This window comes from Dermacentor variabilis, chromosome 1 (assembly GCF_050947875.1).
Source record: "Dermacentor variabilis isolate Ectoservices chromosome 1, ASM5094787v1, whole genome shotgun sequence".
Lineage (NCBI taxonomy): Eukaryota > Metazoa > Arthropoda > Arachnida > Ixodida > Ixodidae > Dermacentor > Dermacentor variabilis.
In genome coordinates, this window is record NC_134568.1 from 32,844,904 (window position 1) to 32,864,586 (window position 19,683).

Consider the following 19,683-nt stretch of genomic DNA (forward strand, 5'->3'; position numbering starts at 1 on the left):
TAACAAGGCACTTAGAAACCTCGACGAAACCTCAATCGAAACCCTCACAGAGGAAATCAACAAAATCTGGAGGAATGGAGCACTACCAGAAGACTGGAAAACGGCCCTTATCGTGCTCCTCCCAAAGCCTGGCAAGGCGCCCAACATCAATAACCTCAGACCTATCTCGCTGACGTCTTGCGTCGGCAAGGTAGCCGAGCACGCGGTCCTAAACAGGCTCTCGAAACATCTCGAAGATAAAGATGTCTACCCCGCAGCAATGATCGGCTTTAGACCCGGGCTATCCACCCAAGACGACATGAAGCTCCTCAAGCATCAGATCATTGACGCAGACACGAGAGACGCGAGAGTAATCCTAGGGCTAGACCTCGAAAAGGCATTCGATAATTTATCACACGACTACATACTCGACACGATCTCCAACCTCGACCTCGGCACGAGACTCTACGCTTATACAAAATCGTTCCTGAGCGACAGAACGGCCACCCTCCGTCTAGGGGAAATCAAGTCCCAGAAATTCAAACTCGGAGGCAGGGGCACCCCGCAAGGTTCTGTCATCTCTCCGACGCTTTTTAACCTTGCGCTAGCCGGCCTAGGCAAGAAACTGGATCAAATCGAGAACGTCAAATACACGATATACGCCGATGACGTAACGCTCTGGGTCCCCGGAGGTAGCCTGGGATCAATTGAAAGCGCTCTGCAGGAAGCGATCGACGTGATCGAGGAATACCTCGCTCCCACCGGCCTGCGATGTTCGCCTGCGAAGTCGGAGCTCCTCGTCTACAAACCATCGAGGAGCGGTCCCAAACCAAAGAACGAAATCGGAGACACACACGTCATTACTCTCAGAACAAAAGACGGAGGAACCATTCCACACGTCAGCAAAATCAGAGTCCTTGGGATGTTCATTGAGAGCAACGGCTCTAACGCCGCTACAGTGGAGAAGATCGTGACAAAGTCGAATAATGCATTGAATCTCATACGACGCGTAGCCAACAGACAACACGGCCTTAAGGAAGAAAATCTTCTCAAGCTAACACACGCCTTTGCGCTATGCCACTTCACCTACGAGACGGCCATGCACAGATGGAAGGTAGCGGAGGACAAACTCAATGTACAACTGAGGAAGCTAGTCAAACTAGCGCTGGGAATCCCCAAGAACACCGAGACAGAGCTCCTGCTGCAACTGGGGGTACACAACACACTTGAAGAAATCGCCGAAGCTCAAGAACGGGCTCAATGGACAAGACTCTCTGGAACCAAACCGGGTAGAGACATCATAGCCAAACTAGGTCATGACACCACAGTAATCGAGAATCTATGTCAAAGCGTTCCGACGGACACACGCAACTTTTACACGGTTCGCCCACTGCCGCGGAACATGAACCCCGAGCACCATCAACCCAGAAGGCTGGCACGCGGATCGTTCATCCTGCGCGAAATACGTGATAAGAAGATCCTAGCCTGTTTCGTTGGCGCGGCACAGTACCCAACCAGGAAAGGCTTCGTTGCCACCACGACCAAGGTCAAGTGAGAAACGCTCTCACAGTCAAGACCCACAAGTCCGAGATAGCAGAACAGGTTGCCATCGCACTCGCGCTCACAGACCCGACCGCCACCCACGTCTACAGCGATTCACGCTCGGCCGTCAAAGCCTTTCAGAAAGGAGCAGTTGCAAGACAAGCACTACAAATAATCAATAGATCCGCACCGCTGCAGCATCACACCATCTGCTGGTTCCCGGCACACCTCGGAGAGATCGAGGACGCCCCTCGCAATCTCAATGAGATGGCTCACAGGAGCGCGCGAGACCTAACCTTCCGCGACGCCCCCTATTCTGGTCGTGACCATCCCAGCGAGAATCGGGACCCTCCCTCCACATATGACGAGATCATAAAGCATTTTTATCTAGACCGCAGAATATACAGCACACGTCACAATAAGCTCACCAGGCCTCAAGCCCTGACGTTCAGAATGCTTCAAACAAACACGTACCCCACGCAGAACAGACTACACCACTACATGCCTGACCTATACAAAACATCATATTGCGAAAATTGCCATAGCACACTAGACGTACATCACTTGCTCTGGCCGTGTGGTCGGACCCACGCAAACAAGGATCAAGACTCCGCCAGGCTACAAGATGCATTACGCAGCACGGACCTGGCGGAGCAGCTCTGGGCCGTCCAGCGAGCCCACGATGTGGCCAGGGAGTTACAACTCCCGGTCCCAACGTGGGAGTAGCCCGCTCTATGGGACCTTGCGCCCCGTAGCTCGCAGGACCTTTCTATAAAGTTACTCCATCCATCCATCCATATTTTAATGTAATGGAAAGCTTACCGGTGAGAGTGTCTAATCAAGAAGTGGTAACGCGGAACACGCTATGGAGCATTCCTTGTGAGAATTTTTAATCCGCAGCGAGGATGTAGTCGTTCACTGAAAGCTTGCTGGAAGCGGTGGTAGGTGAGCGTGGTAGTGATTATACGCCGGCATTAGTGGGAGGCAAGTGCGGCAGCAAGTGTGACAAAATATTCTGTCTAACAATTCCACGTTCCTGCGATTCGTGTTTTCCGTAGCGTTAAGCATTTCTGCGGTAATATAGCTACGTCTTTTCATTTTTTCATCTCCATCTGCTTTAGTAATTAGCTCTTTCCCTACCATGGCGAAAATAGGTATATTTTGTAGGTAACGCCAGATTTTTTTTGCTGAAGGAAATGCTGCACTAAATATTTTACGTAATACATCAACAAAAAGCAGAATGAATGCCCTTTTCAAGCATAAAGGTTTTATTAAACAGATGTATGTAATAAAAAGACAAATTGCCAGAATCAAGATTGCGGGATAAAATTGAACAAAGTTTGTAAAGACACGCTAGTGTCTACTAAGACAAATATGTATCAAAAATTATGAGATATACAAAATGTGTTACCGTCTAGTGGGCACTATCTTCGAAAAAATCGAAACTTTTCATTGAACAGGTATCCCAGTACAAAATTCAATTGCAAGCAGGGCGTGCCGTGCTGCGGCCGCGCATGATCCGGGGTGTTTTGTATCGTCCTAGCTACCAGAGTCCGACGAATAGGCAGCATCCTGAGACTCGCTGCTGCTCGATCCATCGATAAAATCAGCGGCAGACCCACGGGAATCGCGAAATCTGATCTTTCGAAGCGCTTGCACCGCTGCCGGAGGCAGCCATATTTGCTTTCTGCTTTGACGATCGCGGAACTTCGGAGAGCATTCAAAAATTACCGCCTGGCGTGAAAAAATCTACCTGCTTAGAAAACAGAAATGTGGTTCTCCTCTTTCGCGTCAATGGCGCAGTGTGTCCGTGAGCGGCGCGGAAGGTCTCGAAAGCGGCGTTTCGAACTATCGTTAGCGGGATAACTATGTCCATGGGTGCGGTATACAGAAAGAGTTAAGCAATCAAAGCGAAACCAATCGGATTGAAAGCGAAGCAACGATTTTACACGTGACACGCAGTTCAGCGGGTTGGCGTAGCCATGCATGCGCTTTTGACTTATGAAGCATAGAATAAAGCGCAAGTGTCTAATATTATAGCAACTGCAATTTTAAGCAATAATTATGTCGTACCTAATAACAGCCGACATACTTACAGTAATCTCATAGACTACATCCTAAGTACCTATATTTCATTGCCAGGCCTCGCCACTTACTGGCCTTTGAGATTTTCTTCGCCAATTTAAAATCATAATCTTACTTCAATTGCGAACAGCGTGCCTGGTTCTATCACGAGAAATCATGATCATTTCATTTCCATCAACGTCTTACAACACATTCTGACCAGTTGTCAGTCGTTTTAAGCGTCCTCCAAGTTTTTTTTTTTCATGCTTACATTCTATATTCATTTCGACAGGTTCTTCCTCAGCAGCGAGAGAGAGAGAGAGAATCAACTTTTGTGCTGAGCCCTTAGTGACGGTTGGTGCGCGCTGGCACCAGATGGGGTGGAACCTTCTTCTCAGGTCCCATATGCGTCCAGCAGTTCCTGGCCCCTAGCCACCAGCGCCAGCTGGGTCGGTAGGTCGGGGCTGGACAACAAGGTCTCCCATCGCTCGGGGGGTTGGGGCTGGGGATGGTGGGGGGTTCTTGAGCTTAGTGCACTCTGCAAGGATGTGTGCTAGAGTGCCTTTTGACCGTCTGCAAAAAGGGCATGAAGTGTCATGCTCTGTTGGGAACATCTTGTGCAAGAGCACGGGATGCGCTAGCGACCCCGCTTGCGTGCGTCGCACGATCGTTTGCTGCATTCGGTTGAGTTGCGGATGCGGACGGGGAAGCCTACATCTGCCGCTTCTGTACATTTGCGTGATTTCTTTGTAGCTTGTCACGGGGTGCGGTAGCTCTGGCTCGTCCTCGGCCCGGATTGACAGTTCTCGGGCATAGTGGTCGGCGAGTGCGTTGCCTTCCACTTGCGAGTGAGCCGGGACCCACACGAGCTCAACGGCCCGTCCCATTGCGGTAGCTTGCGTAGGCGGTCTGGGAGTCTGTGACCACGGTCCTCACTCCCGGTTGTGCGAGTGCGAGGGCCACGGCCACTTCTTCTGCTTCGGCTGTATTCGTCGTCCGTATCGACGCGCCTGTGACCAGTTTATCAATGGTGGTGACGACCGCCGTTGCTCTTGTTCCGTGCTTGGGAAGCGAGGCGTCCGCGTAGAGGACCTCGGGGTCCTCTTCCAGCTGTCGAGCTAGTGCCTTGGCCCGCGCAGAGCGTCTCTCGTTGTTCCTCCCCGACTGCATGTTCCGGGGGAGGGGCTTGGTTTTAATAATGTCTCTCCACGTTGTGGGGAGCGGCTCCGTTGTCGGTAGCTGTTCAATTTGCCATCCTATCTTGCGTAGGACGGCCCGACCGTGCTCTGTCCGGCTCAGCCTTACTCTCTGGTGGGATAGGTGTGCTTCCACCAGCTCTTCCACCGTGTTGTGGGCACCCATTTCCAGCAGCTTCTGCGTTGACGAGTAGACTGGGATGCCCATGGCGAGTTTGACTGCTTTCCTTATCGTCGTGCATGTTCAGCGTCTCGCGGTTCACCTTCGTAAGCTGGAGGTACGGGGCGGAGTACGTTACGCGTGACACGACGAATGCCTGCACCAGGCGCAGTGCGTCTTCTTCTTTGATTCCTCTGTTCGGGTTGGTGACTCTCCGGATCATGCCCAGGACTTGCTCGGATGTGGTCTTGATTTTGTTGACGGCTGCGTGCGCCTTGCCGTCGCTGCGCAACAGCAGGCCCAGTATCCGGATCTGCTGCGTTGGTTTGATCTCTGTGCCGTCGATGGTGATGATTATGTTCGGCGGCGGCTCTTTCTTTGGTCTTCCGGGCTGTACCATGAGCAGCTCCGATTTCTGTGGAGCGCAGCTCAGGCCGCAGGTCCTGGCATACTCGTGGACGGTCGTTGCCGCTCTCTGCAGGGCTTCCTCCGCCCAGGCATCGGACCCCGCGCGGTTCGTCCACACCGTTATACCGTCGGCATAGAACGCGGGGTCCACGCCCTCGATCTGATTGAGTAGTTCGGGCAGGGGCAAGAGTGCTAGGTTGAAAAGCAGAGGCGACAGGACAGACCCCTGTGGGGTACCCCTGTCTCCGAGCTCCACAGGCTCTGACCGTTCATTTCCTATCCGGATAGTTTTTTTTTTTTTTTTATTTACAAATACTGCTGTCTCAGTTTCTGAGACATAGCAGGAGTGAGTACAGAGTAACAAAAAAAAAATACAATTTCAAGTACTTTTAACAAAATTCACCAGAATACTAGAAAACATTACCAGAATGCATAATTACACAATTCTTTTTCAAAATCCTCAGTACCGAGTCTGCGCAGAGACCCATCAAGTTTATTCCATAAATCCACCGTCCGTGGAAAGAAGGAAAACTTAAAAGAATCAATATTCGACCTGAAGGGCACAATGTTCAGGGGATCAGATCGTCGAGTACAGCGTGCTGAAGCTGCAACAAAAGAAATCGGCGCCAGAACACTCAAGCCGGTGTGAACTATCTTATGAAGAAGGATAACGCGATCAGAATTACGCCGATGTTCGAGAGATTGCAGCGTTAAAACGTGTGCATGCGAAGTAGGCGAGAATTGCCGGTCATAGCGACAAAAAATGAACCTAATTGCTCTTTTTTGGACAGATTCTAACATAGCTATGTCGTGCTTGAGGTGAGGTGACCAAACAACCGATGCATATTCTAGTATGGGCCTGACCAAAGTTTTGTACGCAGTCAATTTGCATTCTCTTGTTGAGTTGCTTAACGTGCGCTGGAGATACCAAAGTTTTCGACGAGCCTTATTGCAGATCATTTCAACATGCTTGCGCCATTTTAAATTTGACGCTAGAGTTACACCGAGGTACTTAAACTCCGTAACATGTACTAGACCGACTCCGTCGTTAGTATAAGTAAAAGAAAGGGGTTGTTTCTTGTTTGAAAAGGTCATGGCCACAGTCTTCTTTAAGTTAATAGACATTTGCCAGGTTTCACTCCAGTTACAAAACAATGAAAAAACGTTATTTAGCGCAACCTGATCATGAGCATCAGAGATTGTGTTGTAGATTACGCAGTCGTCTGCATACATTCTAAGTTTAACTTGAGTATCGCCAATGATTTCTGCCACGTCATTTATGAAAATAATGAACAAAAGCGGCCCCAGCACCGAGCCTTGCGGCACCCCAGATGTAATCTGTACCTCAGACGACTTCGCGTGGTTATACGTAACAAACTGAGAGCGCGACCGTAAGTAATCAGCTATCCAATCAACCAGCTTGCTGTCACCAAAATATGTACGAAGTTTAACTAAAAGCTTAGCATGGCAAACTAAATCGAAGGCCTTAGAATAGTCAATAAATATGGCATCAAGCTGTCCTCGGCTGTTAAGGGAAGATGCAATGTCATGCGTAAATTCAAGCAACTGCGTAACAGTGGAATAGCCAGCACGAAAACCGTGCTGCGATTGGGAAAGAATATTGTTGGCATTTAGGTATTCCACAATGTGCTTGTGAATAATGTGCTCCAAGAGTTTCGAGCTGGTGGAAAGTAAAGATATTGGCCTATAATTCGGTATTATTTGTTTGTTTCCCGATTTTAATACGGGCACGACATTAGCCAATTTCCACAGCCGGGGCACTGTTGTAGAGTCTATTGATTTTTTAAATATTATAGTCAGATAGCTTGCGCACCATTCCGAGTACCTCTTTAGGAACATATTTGGAATGCCGTCTGGGCCTGGGCTTTTCGTTACATCAAGTTTTAATATGAGGTTATGTACTCCAGAAGAGGTTACATCAGGATTTGGAAGAGAGGGCAGATTGCGGCACGCGGAAAATGGAGGATTGGTGCCATTATCGGTAGAAAAAACAGATTCGAAGAAGTTGTTGAAGGCGTTGGCTATAGTTTCAGATTGGGAGCAGGATTGGTCATTAACAATAAAGGAAGAAGGTAGAGACGATGCAGGACTAATCGATCTCCAGAACCTATATGGGTTTTTTTTCATAAATGTAGCCAATGTATTATTAAAGTAAAAGCTCTTAGCCTCTTGCATTTTCGCTCTTAATTTAGACTTCAACGTGTTGAAGAAAGAAGCATTGTTCTTACACTCGGAACGGCTTCGCTTACGCAGCCGCTTAATGCGACGAGTGAGCTGAATTATCTCCCTATTATACCAAGGGTGTCTTTGGTTCCGTTTAATACATCTTTGGGGCACGTACTTTAACAGGCATTCATGTACAATGTCACAAAATTTAAGGAGCAACGTGTCTACATTGTGCAGTTCACTACAGTGTTGGAAGTCATCAAAAGTTGAGGCTAAAGTGTCAAGTACGGAAGTATCGTCAGCTGCAGAAAAGTTCAAAACGGTTGTGAATGCAGGTCTTAGTCGAGGGCACACTAAGTTCAAGGCAATTTCAACTGCTTTGTGGTCAGATAAGCCTTCGGTGACTTCACATTTAACTCCATGCGATAAGAGTTGTTGGTTTACAAATACAAGGTCTAATATTGAGTTTTCGCGCGTTACGAAATCCACAAGTTGAGTTAACCCAAATGAAATAACCAGGTCGATCAGGGAAGCACAAAGCGCCCTATCACGGCCAGTTGGGGTAAGTGTGCTCCAGTTAATGCATGGGAGATTGAAATCCCCTGCTAACAATAGTTTGCAACCACACAGCTTGTTACTAATAAGGTACTCATTGATAGCAGGAAAAATATCGTCGGAGTTCGGAGGGCGATAAATAACACCAACAACTATTACAATACCTCTGCTGTATACTTTGCACCAAATAGCCTCAATGCCAGGAAGTTCAGGTAATAAAGAAAATTTAAGGCTTGTTTTAATGAGAACTGCCACACCACCACCACGGCCAACTTCTCTGTCCTTCCGAAGTAGTGAATAACCGGGAGGCGAAATTTCGATATCAATAACAGATTCATGTAACCAAGTCTCTGTAAGACAGACAATTGATGGGCTGTGGCTTTCCACCAAACAATTGAGAGCTTCAACTTTGTTGAGTACACTCCTCGCATTTACATTGAGGACAGTTATATTCTGCTCGCAGCGTCAGTCAACACGAGCCGAAGCAGTATTAGCCGAAGCTCTATTCCTGCCAGTCGCTTTTGCAGAAGCCGATTTCACGGGAGCCGAAGGCACAGAGGCTGGCACCGTTGAAGGCGAGCGCGCTGAAGCCTGAACAATGACATTCTTATCAGTGTCCCACATGTAACGAACACCATCAATCGTGAGTGTGTCATGTTTAAGTCTATATTTACCAGCATTCTTGCGCATATCTTGCGAATTCTGCCACAGCGCTCTACGTGCCATCCGTACACGTGCAGAGTAGTCCTCGTTTATGTATATATTAGTCCCCTTAAGTTTCCGGGCGTTGTTCAATATAGCAACCTTTGTTCTGAAATCCAGTAATTTAATGATTACTGGCCGAGGTTTATCCTTTCTTTCAACTCCAAGCCTGTGGCAACGCTCTATGTCGTCACATTTTACACCGAGTTTAACTGATACAAGTTCCAATACAGATTTAAGCAGATCATCAGCCGACTCGGAAGGCTTCTCACGCAAGCCATGAATAACCAAATTGTTTTTTCGGAGTCGATTTTCTAAGTCATCGTTCTGACGATCTAGCTTGTCTACTAGTTTTTGAAGCGCACCGATGGTGTGCTCCAGTTCGCTTACACGTGGTGCAATGTTTGACATAGTCGCCGCCATTTGCTCAACATTTTTTAGACGACTATCAAAGGATGCAACCGTTTCAGATAGGCTAGCTATATCTTGGCTGATGCGGGCCTGCCCATCCAGCAGTTGCGACAGCATTTCGTCCACATTTGGTCCAGGATTGGTCTCAACGTCACCGCAAAGTAACAGCAATGACATTTTTAGGCAATGCACCAATTCTTTCAAAACGGCAGTACAATTCAGAGGGTCCGGCAGCAGCAGCAAACAACGATTATCACTTCTGTAACATTTACAATTGTATGTTACCTGCAAGATGAAACAGACGTGCTTGAAACGGGCGTTCGCCATGCCGCCACCGGACCCACTGAAGTAGTGATCCCACGGAGCTGCTCTTATAGCCTTGGGCATCCATGCTGCCAGCGCCACCTTTGTACCATGACGTGTGCGGTTGAGATAGTTGTTCATAGGCACGCTGATGGACGGAAAATCCATCTCCGGAACAGCAGCGCATCCCTGCGCAGGCGCAGATGGAACACCACTGTCGGTTTGGGCGCTGCTCGATCGCGGTAGGAGCCTGTGCGGCGTGTCGTTTGCAGGATCTCGTAGCAGAACATCGGGACCACTGGTGATAGCGGCAATCTGCAAGATGAAACAGACGTGCTTGAAACGGGCGTTCGCCATGCCGCCACCGGACCCACTCTATTGTTCTATTGGTTAGGAAATCTTTAATATAGCCGTAGGTCTTGCGGCCACACCCCGTCTTGCGCAGGTTCTCGAGCACGCTGGCGTGGGACACGTTGTCAAAGGCCCCTTTGAGGTCCAAAGCCAGTATACCCCGGGGCGCGTGCCTCGTTGCTCTTTTAATCACTAGTTCATGTAATTGGAGCAGGACGTCTTGGGTGCTCAGGTGCTGGCGGAATCCATACATGGTCGCCGGCATCTGATTTGTCTCGTCCAGGTGTGCTTGAAGTCTTCTGAGAACCATGCGTTCCATGACCTTACCCACACAGGAGGTGAGCGAGATAGGGCGCATGTTCTTGATCGTCAGATGTTTGCCGGGTTTAGGTATGAACTGTACCTCGGCCTCTTTCCATTCTGCGGGCAACTTCGAGCTTTCCCAGGTTCTGTTGATGTGACCCAGGAGCCCGCGTGCCGCCGCATCACTCATGTTATTGAGCAGCTTGTATGCAATGGCGTCCGTTCCGGGTGCGCTCGTCTTATTACTCTCGTCTATGGCTGTTAATAACTCCGTGATGGTGAACGGGTCATCCAATGCCGGATTTTCCGGTCCTCCGTACTCCTCCGGTATCGGAAATCGCCCTCTCTCCGTCTTGAGGTAGATCGCCTTGAGGTCTTCAATGAGCCTTTGGGCGTTGCCATCGTAAGCGTTCAGAACTTTGGTGAGGCTGCGGTTGGTTGCGGTCTTGCTGCTCAACGGGTCGATCAGGTGTCTGAGCAGGCACCAGGTCTTGCGCGCCGACAGCTTTCCCTGCAGCCCATCGCACGTACTCATCCAGTTCTCTCGGCACAGCTTGGTTGCGTATTCAGCGATCTGTTTCTTGAGGAGCGCGATGCGTTTGACGAGCTTCTTGTTTCGTCGTTGACGCTTCCATCTTCGCGTGAGCGAGTGCCGCGCCGCCCGTATGTGTGCTAGTGTGGCGTCAACGAAAGGCGTCTGCATCGTTGTCACAACTTCTGGAGTAAATCTGTCGAGCGCGATCTTTTGTTCTCGCGCCCATTCTGCGTACGCTTGATGTCTGCCCTCCTCCGCGTTTTCTCCGGAGGTCTCGTTTTCTTCGTCCGTGTGCTTGCGCATTCGGTCCCAGCCGGTGATCCGGGCTCTGCCGAGGGCTGCCCGGTACCTCGGTCCCTTGACCGTTACACTTATGATGCTGTGGTCGGAGCCCAGGTCTACGTCTTCGTTCCGCCAGGCCACTTCTAGGGAGCCCGCCATCCACGACAGGTCCGGGGTGGTGTCCCTGTTGACGCCGTTTCCCTTTCGGGTGACGACGCCCGGTTCATTAAGGAGCGCCATTTCTTGGTCCTCCATTGCCTTTGCCTCGTTTAGATTGGTATTTGTAACCCCATGTAGTGTGAGGGGCGTTGAAGTCGCCTAGGACCAGGAGCGGCCTGTTCCCCGCCAACCTCTTCGCCTGGCTCACTGTTGTTTCAAAGTCGTACTGCCTTTGTGACGGCCTGCAGTATGCGCTCATCACAAACAGGTTTCCGGCACTGCCAATAGTCCTTGTGTGAACCTCGACCAGCGTGTGTTCGCAGCCCTTTTGCGCCGTGAGGTGCTGGGTGGCTGCTATGTTGGTGCGCACCAGTAACGCCGTCCCGTCTTCCGTCGGATCCGTGTAGGTCACGTAACCCGGGAGTCTGGGTCTGCCGTGTGTCTCTTGCAACGCAATCATATCCGGTTTCTGGTCGAGCCCATCTATGTGAAGTTGTAACTCGGCTTCCTTGGTGCGGATGCCCCTGCAATTCCATTGGTAAATGATCGTTGTTTCCCCCCTCCCCGCGGATTTGCTTTTTACTGTTCGGCGTCTGCGCCATCTTCCTTTGACGTTTTGATGCGACCGCGCCTGTACGCGATCGATTCCTTGACTTTATTGGCGCGTTCTTTCCTTAGCGCTGCGAACTTGTTCTTCACGGTTATCGTCGCTGTCTTCGCCGCCAGTCGTTCGTGCTTGACTGACAGGATCTTTATTTGACCCTCGAAGACCTCTAACCTGGCATTCATATTGTCGGTGATTCTCGTTAATTTGACTGATGGCTGCGAGTATCGCTGATAATTTGTCCTCTTGCGGCGGTTGCTGTTGTTGATGTGACGTCTGCGGTGCCGCTGCTGCCGTCTTGCAGTCAGCTGTGGTTTCAGCGTCCATCGCTTCTTGAACATACAATGCTTGTTGCATGGGCTGCGCCTCTCCTCTCCGCTCTTGGCGGGGCGAGAGGGGGTCCCTCCGCGGCACCTTGCGTTTCTCGTTGGCGTCCTCGCGCGCCGTGCTCGTTTTGGTTATTTTAGTAGCTGAGCTGCCGCTAGCTAGCGCATCTATTTTACTCATGAGTGCTCTTATCTGCACATTCTGTTCCTTAATCTGGGCGTTTTGCCTTTCGATTAGTCTTTTAAGTTCTGTACATTCGCCGCACTCTTGGCGTGTTGCGGCGTTTTGGCTAGAGGGGGGAGGTGGGGTAGGGTTGAGGGGCGGGAACTCTCTGTCGTTCCCTAGAGCGACGGAAGACCTGTTTGTCCAGCCCACCTTTTTCTCGGCGAGTATCTCTCGTTGGTTGGACTCGACCCGGGTTCTTGATCTGGTCCGGGACCTCGAACGGGATCCCCGGCGTCTCCCGCTCGAGCTACGACTGCCTCCTTTCCCCATCGTCTCCCAGCGGCAGCCATCCTTGGAGCCAGCCGATGGCGCCTGGTCGGCCCTGTTCGGGCCATCCCGGGAACGGGATCTCGATCGTTGGCGGCTTTGGTGGCTGCCCTTGCGGGCCGGCGTTCTCGAACGGCTCCGCGAAGGGGTGCTGCGTTGGGCACGACCTGCAGGACCTCTATCTTCTTGGCTACTGTCGTCGATGGCCCGGCGCCGCTCCCAGCGCCGGCGCCGCACCACGTACGGCGTCTTGAATTTTGCCTTACAGGCGCGGTCGGCGGTGAGATGCTTGCCGCCGCACAGGCCGCACTTGGGCACGCACGCGTGCTCTTTGTCCGGGTTGGCGATGCCGCACCCCCGGCAGATGCGATTTTGGGGATTGGGGCACACGTCCATTCGGTGTCCGACGCGGCCGCACTGGTAGCAGACGTCGATCTGCTTGCGGTGCAGTGAACATTCAACGAGCAGGTTCCCGTAACGCACATAATTGGGAACCTTGGGTCCCTCGAAGGCGATCACCACGGATCTGGTCTTGCCAATCCGTTTCGCCTGCAACGCCGTTGGGTTGTGCTTGTGCACCACGACGATTAAATTCTGTTGATGGTTTGGACAAATAATATCTTCTCTTGCTGCAATTGCATCGACTTGGGCCGCCCCAGTAATGGCTCGGCTGATTTCGACCCGGGCCACATCGCTCACTTGAAGCCCGCCGCGTGGCCGCATTACGATCTTCACGTCTTCGCGCGGGAGGTCCGGCATTCTCGCGCCCTTGAGCAGCTTGCCCTTGTTTACTCGCTTCATCCTGTGACGAAGGCTCTTGTCGGTGGTGCCATAGATGTCATCGCCACGTCTGTTGCTGACGTCAACTGCGGCTTCGGCGCCATCTTGGCTTGCGTGGCTCCTTTGCTTCAACTTCTCGCCGGCGGTTTTCCACCCCTCGGCTCTCATGAGCTGATCCGGCGAAATTTCTTCGCCATCGACCTCAATTCTCATAGCGGTCGACATATTTGGTCACTGTCCGCTTGCCAAATTAGCGATTGGTCGGTAATTGGCTGCGGCTCGATGCGGCCTGAGAGTAGGCCTACCGCTTCCCTCGGCCGAAGCCGAGGCCGGTGGGCGCTCTTCGTGGGTCACAAAATCGGCTCTAATTACCGAAGAAATGGACGCCTACCTCAGCAGCGATTCGTTGGAACTTGAGTTTCCGGGGCCAACAAAAAGGTGTTCTGTGTACAAGCATGATGTGGCTGTTCTGGATATCAAGGGTCAACCATCACAGCGTCACGGACTTTTTCTTACGACGGGTTGCGCAAAAAGGCATTAGCGCAGTCGAATGTGACAATGTATATACAAATTAAAATGGCTATATTGGGTACAAATTGGTTTTGCTCTTTTTTTACTTGGCTACATTTGGGCTACAGTTTCTCTAGCTTTGGGCCACGCCGCCTTGTCCGACCTGGCAACACTGGCCGCGTGTTGCCCGCTCGGCAGCCCTCCCTGAAACGCTAAGGAAGCACTGCAGTAGCTGCGGTGTAAACATTTAATGTTCAGGCTTGTTTCAGCATCGCAGCTCTACTTAGCATATGACCCTGTAGAAAGGAATTCTTGTTTTACATGTCACTGCAAAAGCACAAGAAAGGCAACGACCACTATGAAATTTGACTGTGGTCAGTGTCTCCTTGTGCCAAGTGAATTCCCAATCAGATGAGTAATTGTCTCGAGTTCATGCCACTCTTATATTGCACAAATACTAAATTGATAATCATTTCAAGTAATTAGTGCAGTGCAACAAAATGCTTTTGTCAATACATAACATGGGCACCGAAATAGTTATACCAATGTTCACAAAGGAAAGTATTTGTGCTCTATATATTGTTCTCCCACTTTCCTTTTAAACTGAAAGACCGCAGTTTTTGCCCAAGCTTGTGAAAGTATAAGCATTACTACTAATCAAATGGCATCAGCACTCACCAACTTGAATGTGTACCAAAGTTGGTAATGAAACATTATTGGAGGTTTTCATACAGAGTCTGACGTCTGCCGCTACAAATGTGTGGCAGAAAAAGCTAGCAACATTTCATTATGCCCATTATTTTTAAGAATTTAAGATACAGCTCAAACAAGCATTGCAGTTCAGCCTAAACACACACTGAGGGCACATAATACATTAATTGCGGTACACTCATTTTGTTCAGCCATTCTCAACCTTCGAGCACCATGCCTGTACATTGTTCTACGTTTTCAGAGTCGGGAAGGATCGTTGTTTTGTGACACTAGTGGATCAGTATTAGCATGCTATACCAGGCATGCTGGCTGTCGCAGCACACTTAATAAACATGTCTGTCTGAAATATATCGCTACAAATGTACGATTCTGTTTCCCTTGTTCCACAGGCCACGAGTAGATAGCACTGCATGTGCATCTTATGTGCTGGTAGGTTTGGACTGGTATGAAAATGCATGGATCCATATGCAAAAGCCACATATGCCATTTCTTCAACCGAATACAGCCGATAGATACCACTATTGCCTCAGGTAAACAGCACTGTAAACAGTCATATGCAGTCCTGATGACAGCAGAACTGAGTGCAAGTGTGTGGAGAGTGCATATTAAGCAAGTTAAACAGCATGCAGAAGGGCTGTTTCCTGCCTCTACACGGACACAACCTTCCATAATGGCTCATAGATGCTTGAGGGTGCTGTAAAAAATGCAGTTTATTTTATAAATACAAGTGTAATTCTGTATGGTTGCCATGAATATGACTAATAGAGTGGATCCTTAGTAAATGCAACTTCTTTACAGAGAAATTAGAAAGCTTAAGTATCAATGCAACAAAAATAAAATTGTCTTAGTTAAAATGGTAATTAATATGTTTATATAATGGGTACAGGGACCAATCAGCTCTTTTTGAGAGTGCCACTTAATGTGGTGCACTTGATTTTCAAATTAAGCAAACACTACAGAGAAAGCACAGGCTAAGACTTGGAATTGTAAGCTTAAAAGACAGCAAAGGTGCATTCACAGTGCTCCCTTGAATACATTTTTCCAGTGGTGATGGCGGTTCAGTTTTTATGGCAAAAAGGCCAGTTCTGGCCAAAGAGTGCTAAACACATGATGCAATGAGTTAACAATGGTTCATGAAGTCAAGGATGTAGCATGGCCGTAAAGGGGCCTAAAATCAGTCACTGTGTAAGTGCATAAAATATATATGCTAAAAATATGACAATGCCAAGTGAGGTATGCTATCACCATAAAATATAAGTTGCAAAGTGATCATAAGATAAAAATATGACAGTATGCAAGTAGCACTAATGCCTTACCCGGGTCCTTGAGTGCAAGAACCAGGAAGCACGTGCTCTAAATACTACTTTCGCAGTACCAGTGTCTGATAAGAGGCTGTGGTACAGATCACGTGGGTGTATAACATCTAGCACATCAACATCGTTTAAAAAAACTAAGGTTAATTTACTGTCAAAGAGCGGGTTGTTGCCTAGGAACATTGTTAGATGTAATGAAACTTGTTGACTGTGTGGTAAAAGAAAGTGTTTTTTTTTCTTTTTCTGTGAGCTTCTAATTCACGACATTCCAGCAGCACATAAAGGACAGTCAATGTCTTGCCACATTTACCACAGATGTTTCATCACCAGTCAGCAAGTACTACTTTGAACATGCCCTGGAACAAAGACAATTCAAAAAAGTTGTTCTTAAAGCTATGAAATTGAACAGTGATCAAGTTGGAAACTATAAAATATGAATTATTGACAACACATTTTATAAGTCACTGCTGCAGTAACTCTATGAAACAGGCCTGCATGCTTATATTCAGCTCCATTATGACGTTATGCCGTGTGGCAACCCATGTAAAAAAAGAAAGTATGAGTGTGTGCCATACGTGTGGCTGATTTTAAGTAGACTGATGAAGACCTCAGTTCATCGTATTTTTGATGTGGTTGGCGAATTCCCTAACTGTGGTTTAATGACGTGCAGCTTATTAGATGTTTCAGTTTCCCATAAGCATTGTTGAATGCTCCTAAGCTTTTTCTGCAAGAAAGGTTTCAAGTTAATGGCAGGGACAGCTACAGAGAAGTTGGTGGCTTTTGTAGCCATTGTTGTGGCGGTTTCGTTTGCAAGCATATTGCCCTCAATAGTTCTACGGCCAGGTACCCAGCATATTGTGATATGCTGCTTAGAGATATGCATTGTATACAGAGGTAAGTAAAGATCACCACGTAAAGAATTTTTTATCTTTAGTGAACGACATTATGGATCTTACAGCACTTAAGGAGTCAGTAGATATAATAACTTTTTGTATCTTTGTTTCCTTGATAAGTTTGACAGCCAACAATACTGCATATGTATACACCTCAGCCGTGAAGATACTCGTTTCTAGATGCAGAATATCTGATTCAGAGAAGTATGAACCAAGTGCTGAGTAAGACACGCCAGCATACGACTTAAATGCGTCAGTGGAAAAATCTTGGCATAAATATTTTGAATGAAGTTCAAGGAAATGCATTTGAATATATGCCTCTGGAGTGTGTTTTGCAACATCTACAAATGATGTGTCAGATTCTATGTCCTGCCATTGCTACAGTAGCAACGGCTGCGCAGGAGAAATCAGGCTCTGCTCAAGCAGTTGGACACCCATTCCTTCGTGAGGCTCCGCACACGCCAGGAGAAAAGTTGTCTCACTGCTGGTCAATTATGAAAGAGTGGCACTGTTCATATTGTTTACGCTAGACTAAGAGGGATGCTCAAAGTTGGTATTTACTTTCAAAAAGTACATGAAGCTTGAATACGCCCATTGCAGGTGGAGTGACCACTTGTTAGCCTCTACGTAAAGGCTTGCTGCAGGACTTGTCCTGACGGGGCCTAGCTGTGGCCAGGCAGATGCCTAGGTGGTGGACGGAATCCAGCATCTTCAGAGTGCTTAGCGTAGCAGACTGGTACTATGGCGCCGTAGACCAATCGTGTATGTATGAGGCTCTTGTAGAGGTTTATGAGGCACTTCCTATCACTACCCTTCTTAGTGTGCGACAGTATTTCAATAATGTTCGTTATTCCTATGCATTTGTTTTTAAGATACTGTATATGTGGGATGAAAGATAGCCATGGAGTCCAATATGATGCCTAGAAATTTGTGTTCTGTGGTAAATGGCATGTGCTGTCTGTGTAGTTCTACATTGGGCTCTGCAAATAAGCTTCTCTTTCATGTGAAGAGGACATGGGAGCTTTTAAGAGGATTTAGCTTAAAGCCATTTTCTTCTGCCTATTACGCACTTTGTTCAAGCCAAGCTGAACATGTCACTCACAGATTGCGAGGTTCCAGGACATGAATCCTAACTGTATGTCATCTACATATACTGAATAAAACATACTTCGCAGTATACATGAGCACAAGGAATTAATTTTTACAATAAAAAGGGTACAGCTCAATACCCCACCTTGCAATACCCCAGTTTCTTGAATAAATGGCCTAGATTACCCACTCTAACACGAAATGTATGCTGTGATAAGCAACTTCCAATTACGTTAAGCATGTTGTCTCAAATACACATTTCTTAGAGGTCTCGTAAAATCCCATATCGCCAAGTTGTGTCGTACGCCTTTTCTATATCGAAGAGCATGGAAAGAAAGAACTGCTTATGGATAAAGGCACACTCCCTCACCAGAACAGGAATTGGCCTCCCTGGTGCAGTATTCGGCCACCCCCTCCCAAATGGCTCACTCAATTACCCAATGGCCCTCAGTCCCCAGCAGCTGCGGAGCACCTGACCAACGCGGCGGTCAGACCTGTAACGCAGCAGAGGGTGCTAATTAGTATCTCTGGGTCTGGACAAGCCGCCAATGAAAACTGACCCTTGCAACGTTTAACACCCGAACCTTCTCGAGTGAGGCTAGCTTAGCAGGACTCTTTGAGGAACTATCAGACATTGTTTGGGATATCATCGGCCTTAGAAGATTAGAAGAACTGGTGAGGCTTATACATTGCTGAATAACGGACATGTCCCCTGCTATAGAGATCTTCTAGATATGAAGCAATACAGGGTAGGATTCCTAATCCATAAGGATATAGCGGGTAACGTTGATGAATTCTACAGCATTATCGAGAGCGTAGCTGTAGTCGTAATTAAACTTAATAAGAGGTATAGATTAAAGTTAGTACAAGCCTACGCTCCAACATCCAGTCACGATGATGAGGAAGTAGATCAGTTTTATGAAGATGTTGAATTAGCGATGAGAAAAGTGCAAACTCAGTATAATGTAGTAATGGGCAACTTCAATGCAAAAGTGGGGAAAAAGCAGGCTGGTTAACAAGCAATTGGCAACTATGGTATCGATTCTAGGAACCCTAGAGGAAAGATGCTGGTAGAATTCGCAGAAAGGAATAAACTTCGAATAATGAACACCTTTTTCAGGAAAGCGTAGCTACAGAAAGTGGACCTGGAAAAGCCCTAATGGTGAAACAAAGAATGAAATTGACTTCATACTTTCTGCTGATCCCAGCATAGCGCAGGATGTACAAGTGATAGGTAGGGTAAAGTGCAGTGATCATAGGTTAGTGAGGGCTAGGGTTCACCTCAATTTGAAGAGAGAAAGAGCAAAATTGGTCAAGAAGAAACAGGTCAACCTAGAGGCAGTAAGGGTAAAAGCTGACAAATTCAGGCTGGTACTTGCTAACAAGTATGCAGCCTTAGAATAGAGAGATGATGATGACATAGAGCTACTGAATGAAACTGTAACTAGGTTGGCTTCAGAGGCAGCAATTGAAGTAGGAAGCAAGGCACCAAGGCAAACAGTATGCAAGCTCTCCCACATAACAAAGGACCTAATAAAGAAACGACAAAAAGTGAAAGCGTCCAACTCAAGAGATAAGATAGAACTCGCGGAACTGTCAAAACTGATCAACAAGCCGAAAATAAGTGATATTCAAAACTATAATGTGAGAAATACTGAAGAAGCCGTAAAAAGTGGACGCAGCTTGAAATCAGTGAGAAATAAATGTGGCATAGGACAAACCAAGATGTATTCACTGAAAGATAAGTAGGGTAATATCATCAGCAATCTCGAAGATACAGTAAAAGCAGTGGAAGAATTCTATACTGACCTGTACAGTACCCAGAGG